Source organism: Durio zibethinus, chromosome 7 (assembly GCF_047325235.1).
Source record: "Durio zibethinus cultivar Kanyao isolate XHJ-2024 chromosome 7, ASM4732523v1, whole genome shotgun sequence".
Lineage (NCBI taxonomy): Eukaryota > Viridiplantae > Streptophyta > Magnoliopsida > Malvales > Malvaceae > Durio > Durio zibethinus.
In genome coordinates, this window is record NC_143168.1 from 16,630,140 (window position 1) to 16,642,403 (window position 12,264).

General features: G+C 32.2%; 1 pseudogene across 1 annotated transcript; it reads left to right on the top strand.

The window, feature by feature from the left end:
• Positions 1-1,492: 1,492 nt before the first annotated feature.
• Positions 1,493-11,372, top strand: LOC111276842 (DNA-binding protein RHL1-like; annotated as a pseudogene). The gene is made up of 12 exons (XR_016343513.1): positions 1,493-1,974; positions 2,069-2,179; positions 2,963-3,049; positions 3,152-3,363; positions 4,020-4,181; positions 4,311-4,518; positions 6,144-6,180; positions 6,275-6,330; positions 6,508-6,556; positions 9,877-9,911; positions 10,926-10,976; positions 11,112-11,372. The product of XR_016343513.1 is annotated as a DNA-binding protein RHL1-like (transcript).
• Positions 11,373-12,264: the final 892 nt, after the last annotated feature.

Genomic DNA, 12,264 nt, shown 5'->3' on the forward strand with positions numbered 1-12,264 from the left:
ATAAGATTTTAAAGAAATCCACGTAATGATTTAATGAAATCTCTAATTGAAAAGGTTTTTTAAATACTACAAATGTATCATAGTTTTTATAAAAAAATTTCAATACAAAAAATATCCTTTCTCTTTTAGTCATAAAGCCAAAAATACAAAAAAAATGTAAAAAAAAAAAGGAAAAATTAATAATCAAAGTTTTCTCTTAAAAAATGAAATAATGACAAATAAATTTTTTAAGAAAGAAAAAAATAAATAGATCAAAATAAAATAAAATAAAATACAAATACAAATACATAAATAAAATGTGCATATCTGTACATTAATATTATGTTTTATTGTACATATCATGCGTATCATTTAATCATGAAAAATATATATGTATCTCCGAGAATAAGATTTTAAGAAAATTCAAATAGTGATTCTTAAGAAATATTAGGTGAGAAAATTTTTCTTTATATTGTGAAAGTATTGGAATATTTTAAAAAAAATTTCAATACACAATATTCTCATTTATATTTCAAGCAAAAGATAAAAAAAAAGTTTTTTTGGTTGTAATAAATTAAGGAAATTATTTTTTAAATAGCAAAAGTAAGATTACTTTTATCAATGTTAAAATATTACATATAGTTAATTGGTATCATTTTTAAAATGAGTATTGTAAGGTGCTAATCCATATTCACAAATATTCATACTTTTAAACCTATCTCTGATTTCAAATAGCAAAATTATCTTTTTGATAAATTAAACTAGTTTTAGGATTTTATTAAAAAAAAAATTTAAGTGTCTAATTACACATAATAAAAAAAATTAATGACAACTCCTCTTATTTTAAAAATTTTTTAAATTTTCGTCTAACAATCTCTAAATTTACTTTGACAATGATTACCACTAGTTTTGTCTATTCATTAGGTTTTTGATAAAATTAAATCAATTAAATTAATTTTTAAAAATTTACAATGAAATTAACCAAACTAATAGTATGATATGCCTTAAAAATATTATCGTACCCTCCTATCACAATTTTTTTCTTACAAGCATTATTTCTATTTTTTAACCACATGCCAAAATGTTCTTATCATTATTAAAAAAGGTAAAATATTAAAAAATTTTAAAATTTATTATTTTATTTAAATAAATTTTTATATTTTTATTACATCAAAATAAATTTTTTTACATTGATTTGTATTCAAATAAGTTCTTATGTCAAACTAGCTACTATAATTTTTTTTCTAGTTCTCTTTGATCATGAAAAAATTAATTTTTTATATGAGTAAAAGTTTTACTTCAAGTATTTATGATCATAAAAACTAATATCTTATATGCATTATATATTATGTTAAGTATTGATTTAGTACAAATTAAATATTAAAAATTTATTTAAATATAAATTAAATGTTAAAAGCTTATTTGACTGTAAATTAAAAGTTGATGTTATTTGGGTATAATAAAAGTATATAAAAATTAATTTAAGTAAAGTGATGAAATTTAAGATATTTTTTTTATTATTTTAGAAAAAAAAAAAAAAGTTGGGTTTGCATCGCGATACTGAAAAAGGCAGCAAAAACAATTAGAACTTCCCGCCTTCCCAGAGTTGCAGTGCAGTAATATCACTGAAGCAACAATAACAGTCTTTTGGATTTCCAAATCTCAACCGACAGAAAAATGGTGCGAGCTTCCTCTTCAAATAAGCCACCTATTGCAGAAACCCCAGAAGCCACAGAGCGGAAAAGACTGAAGGAGTTGGCTCTGAGAAACAGCTTACTTTCCGAGACACCGGCCGCGCCCAAATCTTACATTCCTCTCATCCTATCCAAGCAAGTAATCAAGCACCACGGAAAAGATATTATCAGGAAATCTCAAAGGAAAAACCGTTTCCTTTTCTCTTTCCCTGGTCTTCTTGCTCCCATTTCTGGTGGCAAGATCGGCGAGCTCAAGAATTTGGCCTCCAAAAATCCTATCCTATACCTTGATTTCTCTCAGGTTTTGAAATTTCAATTCCAAATCAAATTTTCTTGAATTGTTTATGGGTTTCATAAAATCTAATATTGGAAATTGTTTGGGTTTATGGTTTTAGGGTCAAATGAAGTTGTTCGGGACAATTGTGTAACCGAAGAATCGGTTTTTGAGTTTGCTGTTCTCTCGTGGTGGAAAAAACGTTTTATGCGAGGATTATTTTGACAACATGGTTTGTTCTTTTTCTTATCTTATCTTTTTTCCCTTTTACCCTTTTATCAATTTTGTTATTAGTTTCCGTTCTGGGATTATTGGCAAATCAGTTTTGTACCGAGTCAGGAGTTGTTGTTTCATTTTTATTAAATTCTTTTAACATATGGTGATGAATTGGGTTTAAGATATGCAACGGAAGGCAGCTCTTTCTATTTCCATTAACCTTACCTCCTATTATTTTGGATGTTTGAACTTGAGAGTTGAGACCTTCAGGTTGAAAGTCCCTGACATCTAACTATTACCGTGTTTGTCGGGGTATTTGGAAATATTGATGTTATAAGTGATGTGGATGCTTTGAAAATTAAGTTGGAGGGGCAATGGTCAGATTATCCGACAGTACAAATAGATAAATTCAAGAATAACCTTCAACACGTTTTGTGTTTGGTGTTTGTGTTGTGTCTCTACATCCTTTACTAAGAGTAGATTATGCTCTAATTTCGTGCACCTATAAACTACAGCCTTCCAGTTCCTTGGTTGAGTGCTCAGCTGCAGTGATCTCTGGATGCCATCAGGCTCAATATGTTAATATTGTCTTCCATATGAAAGTTCCAGGCCTTTTTAAGTTGACAATATATGATTCTTCTTTTGCCTCGAGAGTCATAATGGGTTCCAAACACTTATGTTCATTGCTTATTGTTTCCTTGTATTTTCATGCTAGCATCTTCCTTGATCATGTCTCAATTATGCCTTTGGGAGCATGTTTCATGTTTTCTAAATCATCACTAGAATTTGATATTTCCAGATTGTAATTTCTGACGCATGGTGGATTGGACAAAAAGATGAGAACCCAGAAGAAGTGCGGCTTGATTTTCCAAAGGAACTGTGTGGGGTTGGTTTCTTTTTGCAATAGTTTCTCATGTTGAATGCTTATTTTTCTCGACTGGGTTTCATGTGATTTTCGATCTTCAGCACAGTTGATTGCTGGTTTCAGGGACAGAAGATGGAATATGACTTTAAAGGTGGTGCTGGGGTGGCATCTGTTAACAAAAAAGGCAGTCCTAAAACAGAAATAAAACTGGTTGAAGCAGATTCCCTTGATACCGAGTCTGGAGACTCTTTATCAGGTGATGACAACAACTTGAAAGCTAAGATGAAAGTGACACCAAGTCGGCTCTCTGCAAGAAATGCTGGAAAAAGATTCAAGTACAATACTAGCTGTTTTGTTTTATTTTACAAGCAGTCTTTTTTTTTTATTTAAAGATGTCTGATTGTCTGTAGTTATCTGATCCTTGTATATGTGAAATATAGGGCTGTATTCACTGATTATTAGTTTATGATTGTAGAAATATGTCTTTACTTCTCTGGTGGATCCAATAGATAGAACTATTGTTAAGCAATTAATTTGGATTTTGGAGGTAGTGGAACTTAGAAATGATTTCTTTCCCTACAGAGCATTTGCTAGGACAGCTAAAATTTGTTCTTTTCTTGTATGGTGGTATATTTTAATGACTGACTGTTAGACCAGAATGTAGTCTACTATAATTGCAGTGTGTGTATGATGTAAGTTTCATGAACAATTCTATTTATTAGTAATACTAGAGCCCATAGAACACATTTCCAGTCACATAACTTTTGTTGAATTGGGTTCCCTGGGGTTGCCATGTGCTTCTGTTGACATTTGTTGAGTACCAATATTTAATTTTGTTGTTGTCTATGTATTGAGGTTCTATTGGCACTTCTTCTTGTCCATAATTTCTCTTTAATTTATTCTCTTTATTAAGCTTAAGAGTATCTAGGTTAGCATTTATATGTTTCGAGGTTTAGGAAGTTGAATTCATCTTTCACTTGTGTTAATTTAGATTTGCTGAGACTTCTTCTGAGGATGACTCTGTTAGAAGTGATGCTGAACCATTAGATGGAGAAGAGAAGAAAGTTAGCATGAAACTTGATTTAACTGAAAATAATACTATTGGAAATATCCTCATTTAGCATGTGTAAATTATTTTGTGTTATCCAATTGCGTATTCCTGTTACATCATTGCTGCAGGTCATGATGTTGAATTTTAGAGCTTCATTTTTATCTATTTAAGTACTTGAATTTTTCCTGCTTCTGGTTTTTGGTTCCTTAACTGGTGGTTAAAGACCATTAGTTCCATTCCTGTGGTCTTTCGTTCTGATGCTACAGAAGATAACCAGGTCCCCAAACAAATTCAAACTTCTCTAACTTCAGTGACCAAGTCTGGGAAAACATCTCAGTCAACTGTTACAGTGACTAAATTGAAGGAAAATTCAAACAAAAATCATGGTTCACTTGTTCAAGCTACTATATCGACATTGTTTAAGAAAGCGGAAGAAAAGGTATGGCAAAATTATCATTAATATGATAAGAGAAGTTGCTTTATTTAGTTTCACTTCATTAGGTATGCTTTTTTTCCTGTTACCTGATTGTATGATATGGTTACTGGCTATGCTAATGCATTCGGGAGAGTACAGAGAGGTTTATTTGATTTTGCATTGCATCATGGATTTTCTAATGTTTATACATCAATGTTTATAATGATGATAGAGATTTAATTTATTTATGGATTGCTAATTTCTCATTCAGCATCACAGCATATGTTTCTGTCTTAGTTATGTTTGTTGTGAGTTTCTATATCATTTTTGTTTTCATAATTGCAGATCTTCTGATTCTGGTAGGAGAAAGGGAAAATGTGCTTTGTTCAAAATGCTAATGATGTCAGTGTTGTATTTCTTTCTTTTGCCAGTAATTGGGATTTTTAGAATCTATATCATATGCAGTTAGGACCAGCAATGTAAAGGGAAAGAAAGGCTCTTGCATATTTCTGTCTTGTAGTCATATCTGTAAGGCTGTAACTACAGATCGTGAAACTTTCTAGCCTGACCTAGTAAGGATCAAAAGAAATAGGGGAAAAAGCATGCTTTCTGCTACATACCGTAACGAATTCAAAGACGTTAGCTTTTGCTTAACATTTTAGGTCAATAGGTTGTGTTTCCGAGGTTTCTCCAAGGATAAAGGAACATATAGTAAGTCAATTGAGTAATCCTAAAAGGTCTAAACTAGCTATTATCTTATGGATTAGGGGCAGAACAGATTCTTTTTTCTGCTCCTTTCTGTACATATTTGAACTCTATTATAGTTGAAAGTACATAAAATTTTGTGCATGCCAGTGAAAGTATAAAAGTTAAGGAGTGCATGTGAATCTTAAATAGAATCTTATGTAAAGCTTTGAAGATTGCTCTTTGGATGGGTTTGTTTTTTTTTCTTGAAATTTATGAACTGAGTACATCTAGCATTCCTGTGTAAGATCACGTTTAAAATTTTATGCTTTATCCTTGCTTGGGGAAAGAAATGACCCGTGGTGGCTGATTGTGATCAATTCACATCTATGATTTAGACACTTTTAGATGTACTGTATCCCTCCAGGTGCTTGAAATAGTTGAGCACCTAAGCCTCCCACTGAATGCAGTGAAAAACTTTAAAAAATTTCTTTCCTCTGTTTTGTGTGGTATTTCTGTGTAAATTTCTGGTGGAGATTGCAAGGGCACCCTAATACCTTTCCTTCTCTGTCTGAGTGAGTAGTAATACTTCAGAGACTGGTATCTAACTCTCTCTCTCTTTTTCCTTGAAGATTGTTACTGCCCATGACTATGCTATGTAGCTATAATAATTTGCCTCTGCTTCTATTAGAAGTTAATTGCTTTTTTCCTGGATTAATTGGCAGAAAGTAGAAATATTTCACTTTAAGCCAAGTAGATAAGATATGCCAAGCAATTTAGTCTCAAAATTTCCTAATAGGCTCTCTCTGATTTCCTTTATAGGTAATGTTCCATGCCTTTTTTACTTTTGCCTCTGAGTTTGTCTAATTAGTACTCTTTGAAAAGTATGGTTTGGTTATATAGTAAAACGTGGGTTTTTATATTAAAAATTTTTATGTTCTAATATTATTGTTTAATTCCTGAAGGGACGAAGAGGTTCAGATAAATCTTCATCCTCAAAAGGTTGCCATTTTTCCTGCTTGCTTTTCCTATCATAAATATTGTGAAAGATTATTGAGATCTATGATTTGTTCACTATTGTGTGCTTTCTTCCCAGTTCCTAGCAAGAACTTGCAGACACTGTGTAAGAATTCCAGAAGGAAGATTGATCAGGTTGAATTGAGCTATGATATTGAAGAGTTTTTTTCTTCTCTTTTTGCATTTTCCCTAAAAACTTTATCTTTTCCAAATCTTTGCTTGTCATTTAACTGCTGAATTTTGAACAATTTGTGAAACTATTGTAAATGATGGTTACATACTGACAAGCAGCACCTGTTTTTGGTGTTGCAGACTGATGGATCTAGCAAAAAGCGAAGAATAATTGAAGAAAAAACCTCTGGTAAGATTCTTTTTCTCCCTTGCTATATGTGTTCATGTGCATTAGGCTACTGCTTTATAAATGCTTCTCCCGCAACTGCCATGCTTTTTCAATGCTTCTTCTGCTACTTTCTGAAGTAGGGCTTTGGATATTGATGGCAAGAGTAATAAGCTGTTACTGGGCATCAAACTACTTTTATTAGCTGGAATGAAAGTTTAGCATATAAAGTGAGCAACGGTGGGTCACCCAAGGAGCCCCCTTGGACCAATGGGTTTGGACCATTTTTAGGGTCGTCCCGAGGCTTAATAAGTAGTTGATGGTCCGGTCCAAATTTTCTAGGACTGACTCTTTTAGTGTCTTCATGGAACTTTGGACTTACACACCCACCATGGACTGAAGCATTGGACTGTAAGATTGAAGTTTGGTCTGTTTTTAAACTAATGATCATTTAAAAATTATATAGAAAATAAGTTAATATTTGCAAATTGTAAGACCTGAGTCCGTAAAAGAACTCACCTTTTTAAAAGTCCCAACTGTCAAACTATAAAGTTACTTGTGTTAATTGTAAATTTAAAATGTTTATATCCAATACAAACAATAAATTATTGAATAAAAAAAACTGCTAACAAAAATAAAACCTAGTAATAAATGAATCAATGAATTGTAATGTGAATTTTAAAATGGATGAATGAATTTTCTTTTTGTATTCAAGAATTTAGTACAATGTTTTATTTTAATTTACATTTATAATAATTCAATGTTGTTGCTTTAATTATAGTTTTTTTTTTTTTTTAATTATCTAGGGTCAATCTTAGACTACAATGGACTGTAGGGTAAGTCCTAAGGGGACATGGACCAATCAATGGTCCGAAATTTTAGGACTGAGCATATATGGGTATTCTGCTGTCTTGACTTAGGACCACTCATCTGGACCATGTTCAACCCTATTGAGAGAGTACAAGGGCCTATCCTATGTTGTCAATACTTTTCGCTTTTGACCAGTAATACCCCATTTATATAAAAGGGAGGGAGCTGCACCTCTCATCTTCACAGAGATGAAGCATTGTCAGCAGTCTGGATTGTAGCTTTGTTACAGAAAATGACGCTTCATCCTGTGGCTTGTTTACAGATGTGAGAGGCTACTATGTTTGTGATCCTTGAATATTTTGCTTCGTTGATGACTTACTGAGTTTCCATTTTCACCTTTGTCCAACCTCCAGGCTGTATGAAGTTAGTTTTTTGAATGCTATTATTCTTTCTAGTCAGTACCAAAGCCTTGCTTACTTTTATAGTTTTGCAGAGATTAGGTCCTAGCTTCAAACATGGTTGCAAACCTGCCAAAATCATCATTCCTGGATCAAAGAACAGTAAATAAAGTCCCCCTGTAAAACCAATTAGTTTCAAACGTGGTTGCAAACCACTTGCCTAAATCATCATTGCTGGATCAAAGTACATTTAATGAAGTCCCACCATAAGACCAATTGATGGTTAGGGGGAGAGCAGCCTAGCAGTCAAAAGCAACAAATGGTATAACATAAGTGGAAGTCCTGCTGCAGAACTATGGAGGGGAAACAGACAATAAAAGGAGAGAGAGAGAGAGAGAGAGAGAGAGAGAGAGAGAGAGGGTGCAGGAAGATATAAAAGGGAAAGGGAAGAATTATAGGGTGTATAGGCAAAGACAGAATAATTGACCTGAGAAATCCAATTCAATAACTCAAAACTCACTTTTCATAATTCATGACCAAAAACTTCTAAAAACTGAAAATCTTTAGGTACTTAGAGGTTACATCCTAAACTTCGGCAAAAGAATTGTTGAAAGATGTCACTAATTTAGCAATACTTTATTGGAATAGTAATTACTCTTTATTTTTTCATTCATGACTTTATTGGATTTTTTATTATCTAGTTTTATTTCCACATTCATAGCCTAAGTAATATAATATCTACTAAACTGGCTATTAGCCACTTATTTGATCAAGACCTAAGCTGCTTTTTCATTGATGAGCACTTTGCCATCTTGGGTTGCGAATATATTTGTTTGACTGTTTTGAGGAGGGATTAAGTGAGGGAGAACTTAATCTTCCTCTCGTCATTAATGTATATCTGCTAATCAGAATTGACAATATTTCTTTCTTGTGCATGAAAGAATTGAAAAAGCCTGGTAGATATTTGTTGTCACAATTTTGTGCAAACTGGATTTGGAGTGAGGACAGATGATCTAAGTTTGGGCTTTGGACTTGATGAGGCAGTTGGACCATAGTGGTATATTTATATGGTTCAGAAAAATGTTTTTGTTTGTGTAATGAAGTCTATGAAGATGAATTTGAACCATTTCGTGCCAATGCCCGAATTTGTCATGCACGATAACTTAAAAATTAAAATGCCTGATCATGCTAGGAAAGACAATAATAATAAGTTTGGAAATGATGAGGCAGACGGATGTAGGGAGCATTTCACCTATAATTCTTTTTTACCACAATCCTACAGTTGTTCGATCACAATCAAGAATTATGTAGGCAGTCCATCACCTATAAGTATGGGCTTCACATAATATTTCAGTGGATCCTACATAACTCAAAATTTTGATTGGTTAATTGTAGTACAATAATTGTAGATGATATGCTCCAGTTAGATTTGATGGTTTATTTATAAGGTTCAGAAAAAAAAAAGTTTTAGTTTTGTAGTGAGGTCCTTGCAGATGAATGTCAACTGTTCCAGCTATGGTAGATAAACCAATCCCAATTTGGTCAACGTTTGATAAACTTAAAGTGCACATCATGCTAGCGAAGACAATGATGATAATTGTCATTTTGTGTGCTTGATTGACTCGCTGCTAATTGACTTTTTATCAAGGGGTACACAATGGTTTATCATTGCCCCACTTTTTTTGTTTGACTTTATGAATTTGTTCATGTACCTTTCTTAACTGAATAAAATTATCCAGTTTTTTTTAATATTATGGAGGATGTAGTGAATGTTTATAAAAGGCGGAATTACTTCACTGCTGGCTTCTTTCTCTTTTTGGTTTTTGTTGACATGCTTTGTTTATAATCATCTTCAAGAACTTTGTTAAGAAATTAGGGGTTCATTTTGCTATCAATTTGCAGTTGCACAGTTAGGCTATATAGAATAAATGGTTGTGCGAGAATTATGTAGTTCAGCTCTCATGAAAAGTAGTTGTAAGTTTGCATATTCTTATGGCCTCTAGAACTTATTTGTACTGCAGGTTTATCTCTTTGTGACATAAGCATGCAGCTGAATTTTTGGCTTTTAATTACCTTGGGCTTTTTTTTTTTTTTTTGCTGTTAAAATTTGTGATGGAGACTTCTTTGAAATTGTAGGAACAGGAATCAAAGGAAAGAAGAAAGAATCTGAGGTATCGTTGTCTATATTTTAAAGTTCTGGTGTTTCTCTATGTTGAAGCACTTGGTTTTTGCGTTAGTTCAACCATCTACTAGGATAGTGGTGTTGGAATCATTCTCCTAATCTGAAACATATTGCCTAATGCCATTTTCCCATTTCAATATTTTATGATACTCCCTGGAATCTATTAAAACTCACTTACCTTGTGAAACACTATCAATTGATGTATGTGCTACTGACAAATTATGTTTGGTTTTAAAGATGAAGTAACTTACAATAACTTTGAGGGACTGCAGCATCAATTTATTAATGTTGTTGTGTTCAGTTTAAGAAATAATTTCCAAATTTATCAAATCAAAATTTCATCTTTGTGTTCTTACATGAAATTTCCTTGCCTAACCAATTATAAATCAACTCTTACAAATGAAAGCATTCGTAATCTCATTGATGCATTTTACCTTATGGTTGTGTCAACTTATATTAGAGAAACAAGATTTATAGAAACCATTATGTATAGAACTGTTTGGTAATTTTATATTCGACCAAGGATAGGAATAGTAAGAATAAGATACCTTTATTGGCATATATCAGTAACTGCTGAGTGCCTGAAAGATAAAAAAACAAAAGAAGAAAACAGAAGTCCTTTTAAGCTCACATTGATATGTATACGAGAATTATAGGTGTGAAAGCATGTAGCTAGAATTCATATGATTTTCTTCTTTCTTAGATTCTAAACTTGCATGTCCTTGTTAGATGCTAAAATTATGGCATGATTTGGCCCTTGTAGAGTAATGAGATGCTCTAAGGGCATTTATTAAAGTCCTATTTGTTGAAATACTTCTATATTTTATATAGCAGTTCATTGTGAATGTGAATCCTTTTCAATGCCTTTCTTTTCTCTCATTGCATTCAAAAGTTTTAAATCAACTTTGTGCATAATTGCTCAAATCAGCTTGCTTTTCGCTAAACAAACTAATTTCAAACCTTTATTCTTCAATGTGGTTAATACTGCGAACAAACCTTGTAGGTTGAAGAGGATGTTGATGAGGATATCGAAGATTTCTCAAGCACATCACAGGTGAGACTACTTGTCAGCTTCTATATAAGTAAATACTCAACAAAATCTCTCTCCTCTGCCCATCCCCAGCTTATGCATCAGAAATCGGGTGGCTATTGTCCATTTTAGTGATTTATGCTTATTTATCTCATTTAGGATACTAATGGGAGCGATGAAGATTGGACTGCATGAGATTATAACACCACTATGGTAAATATCGGAATGACATTGTCAAGCATATACTTACTAAAGTGAAGAAGATTAAACAACAAGAAAATTTGACAATCAGGCTGGTAGGTTTTTGAAGGGTCTCAGATTTTCAATTGATATATAAAATTAGTCATAATGGGTGATGGTTATGTTATTACTCTTGTTAAAATTTCAAATTTCACATGTATACATTTCTCAATTAGATTAGTTCTTCATTTGGTTGCTTTTATCGGTAGAAAAGGGAAGCATGAGGAGAAAAATAATAATAACTTTAATCATGGTAAATTGTGGTATTTTGCCATTTCTCTTGCCTGAAACTTGAAAGGGTATATAGGGAGCTGTCTACTTTTTGGCTTGAAATACTTTATCTAAAACTGTCAAATGTTTTGATGTCTGCATTCTGTCCCATGTCCTTGTCTTCTGAAATTATATATTTTAGAACCATTAATTGGAGATATATATTCCTTTTGGACCAAATATCTTGAGCTCTTTTTTCATGCATGGTTGGCTTTGATGAATATAGGAAAGTTTGGTTTATTGGTTAAAGTGTTGTATTTTTAGTTTCAGTTATCATATTAAAATTTTGATAATCTCAAATACTAAATAACAGAATATAAGAAAATTTGAATGTGGGTTGCACATTTATTGCTACATAATAATTTGAGAATATATCTTTTTGGTATTTGAGTTTATCACATATTAAACTTTAGTTATTGAAATTAAGGGTTGAACAACTAATTTTTGACAAATTTAGAATAATATCTAACCACATTACTCAAGTTATTACCTAAATTGTGTAAATCTTATGGCTCAAGTTATTACCCTTTTGTTTTCCCCTTTTTTTTTTTTTTGAATATAAAGATTCTTAATCATTCATTAAAGAAACCATTTGAGTCATCAAATGCAAAACCATGGAGACAAGAAGGAACCTCTTCTACGCATACACATCCGCATTAATACCTAACCCATGCCTAGCTAACTGATGTGCTGCAGCATTGGCATTTCTTTGCGTGCATGAATGAAACATTTTGAAAATATGTGCTTTTTTCTCTCGCCTCATCTATAATATGACCAATAGTGACAGATCTTGTTCCCAGGA